Source organism: Chinchilla lanigera, unplaced genomic scaffold (assembly GCF_000276665.1).
Source record: "Chinchilla lanigera isolate Chin_1 unplaced genomic scaffold, ChiLan1.0 scaffold00036, whole genome shotgun sequence".
Taxonomy (NCBI): Eukaryota; Metazoa; Chordata; class Mammalia; order Rodentia; family Chinchillidae; genus Chinchilla; species Chinchilla lanigera.
In genome coordinates, this window is record NW_004955437.1 from 731,390 (window position 1) to 734,520 (window position 3,131).

The 3,131-nt window shown below is 43.8% G+C and overlaps 1 pseudogene; it reads right to left on the minus strand.

Moving 5' to 3' along the window:
* Window positions 1-2,125: 2,125 nt before the first annotated feature.
* Window positions 2,126-3,131, minus strand: LOC102007056 (annotated as a pseudogene).

Below are 3,131 nucleotides of genomic sequence, written 5' to 3' on the forward strand. Positions count from 1 at the left end.
AAAAAAAAAAAAGAATCTCTTAGTTTTCCGGTAATCACCCAAACTCCCTTAGCTGGCTCAGCTACTCACCCAAATGCCCCAGAAGGCAGGCATCACACCTGCCACCACAAGCAATGTCAACATTACTGCCCACAAGTGGCCAGTAGGGCCCGTCTGGGGACTGTCTACATCCCCCCTAGCAGTCCGATTCTTGCACCAACATGTTCATCAGACTGAACTCCTATAGGAAAATGCCCAAACACCAGGACAGGTTTATTTACCCATTTGCTTTACTCTTGCCGTAAGCAAGCCTGTGACTCCTGCATTTGGCAAAGGAATTTATTATAGAGACACCCAGACTCTGCATCAAGTGGTCACTACCACTATGAAATATTTCTATGGAACCAGAGATACCAGACTAAGGAAAAACTGCTAGACTATCTTATTAGGTGCAAAAAAAACTCAGTAATCCCGGGGAGCTTCCACAAGTCCCTTATTAGGACTACTATATACTACTGGGTAGTCTGGAGCCTGCAGTTATTAAAAGCAGAAGTGCTACATCAGTATCTTTAGCCCTGGCTTTCCAAATGAACACTAAGAAAACACACCAAGAGGCTGATAACAGAGCTAGCTGGGACAATCACTGCATCTACAGAATGGCCAATACATTAAAAATCTGGGCACAAGTATATAAGGAAGTCTTGTCAAAGATCATGCAAGATCCGGGAAGCTGAAATGGGTGCTAGGTGAGGTTTAGCTTTGTGGCTTTGAATCTGTAGGACGTGTCCGTGAATCCCTTAGCCCAGTGATGGCAAACCTGTTAGAGATTTCAAGGATAACAAACAGCCTGCTGTGGCACACATGCCATAGGTTCACCACCACTGCCTTAGCCTAAGCGGAAACCATACTCTTTCCACAGCAGTTTACTATATAATTTAGACCCGATTAGAGGAGGCTGTAGCAGTACCTGAAGTAGAGCCTCCAGCATCCACTGCCATCTACATCAAAGGCTATTTGGTTCCACTTTAGGGATTGGCAAATTCATGAGACATCACAATTTGAATGCATATTTAAGGTTACTTGACCAAGTAATATGCTGTCAAAGAACTTATTCTAAGTCAAAGGAAAAAAGACCTTAATGTGGAACACAGAAAAAGCACTATGCAAACAAAAAAACTACTAAAGGAACTAGATTATTCCCCTAGCCCACCCTCTTTCCCACTTGGTGGACCCAACTTTGGTAGAATTTAATTTGCACTTATCTCATACTAAAAATTGAAATTATAAATCACAGCCCTATTCAGATGATCTGAACACATCAGTTTCTTGAGAGCGACATGTTCCAAAAGTCTAATATAACCACAGCTTACTACAGAGTACTCTTTAGGGTAGGGCACAGGACAGATTAATTAAGGTCACTTAAATCTTCATCTTTTATAGCAGATCAGAACCTAGATGGCTGACTTCCTGCAGGATTTCTGATAGAAATCCAGTAGAGCTGGTTTCAAGGTTCACATCAATCCTTTAATAGCTGTAATCTTCTTATCCAGAAGTTGTGATCCACGTAAAGTCCACAAAGAGTGCAGCAAATCTGAGGTAGTCAATCCTGACAAAGGCTCAGTATCTGAACGCAAAAAGACTTTCCAAATGACCACTGGCTGCAGGTTTTGTTTTTTCATATTTGCAGAGCAATTATGAAAAAAGTGTTTGTCTTGGTTACTTTTCTCTCGTTGCTGGGACAAAACACCTGACGCCCAAAATTAAGGAAGGAAAGGTTTATTTGGCTTACAGTTTGTGGTTTCAGTCCGTACTTGGCAGATTATAAGGCAGAGTGGCACATGGCAGAGAGCTACAGCTCAGGGTAGCAGACAACAGCAAAAGCAACAAGCACACACCAGGGCTGAACTGAGGAGGAATGGCCTCAAGCACTCTTCCTCTCCCTTACATATGAAAACTATCCACCCCAGGGCGGGTGCAGCTCTCACACTCATATTAATCAAACTCTAAAAGCCTGCCCCATGGCCTCATGAGGCTTTGGGGGGACACACAGACATAAACCATAACAGTGTTGAATGTAGTTCACACATTTATATAACAATGAAAATTCCTCTAAATCCGATATACATAAAGAGCAGTTATGATACTTTCAACTTCCATAGTGCAACAGGCTGGTCACTTGCATGGTGTGCATCAGCCACTGTAGATCCAACAGAGATCAGATGATGACTGGCTGTTCATGGTGGTTAGCTGTGGTCTAGTTACCTTAGAGGGGTTAGCAGAGACCATTCCATAATTGTAATGTGTATGGCCGCATTTCTGGTTTTCAAGCACAGCATACTGGTTGTCCAGCTGAAGCGTAAGGGCCTGGTTTTTTGAAACCTCGATGTTGGGAGCGGCTGAAGCTGGAAAATAATTACACGTGCAGGATGAAGCCAGCCTGAGAGCACGGGAGCTCTTCGGAGTCCACAAGCCCCTCGGAATAAACAAGCCTTTGTAACTTGTTAACTGGTTGCTGGGCAGCAAGACAAAAATTAACCAACCTCTCCAGCATATAAATAAACACTCCACTGTTTTTGGGCAATCCTCTTGCTCATCAGGCAAGAGCTAACTCCACCTGACCCCAGCTCTTGTCTCTTGTATTTATTTTTCTCATACCCACGGCCGGTTCTCTCTGGGGTACAATGAAAGGCCAATGAGGTTCACCACCTCACCCCTACTTCTCTTTTTGTGTTTACTGCTTCAAAACTCTTCTCCATTTCTTTATCCGTCTGGCTTTCTACATGCTTGGCAGTGGACTGCAAGGATGGAAACCATCACTGTACATTTCTGGTGGTCCTTGTGGCGTTTTTTCTTGCAGTGGTTAGCCTGGTCCCAGGAGGCCTATACACACCAGTAGTAGTCAGTGCCGGTTCTGGGGTTTCTGTAACAACTACTGGAGCGGGAGGTGCCTGCACTGGAGCTATTTTGTTTCACAACCTTTAGATTTCTCTACACCACCACCACCTCCACCTTCTTCCCAGGTACCTCCTGGGTCTTCTCTCTTTTCATTATCCTTATTCCTTTTCACTGATCTGCATGGCTTGCACTCTGAGTTCACTGTAATCAACCTCTTTTTGCTCAAATTCTTTCCACTTATTTTCATCCTTCGTCAC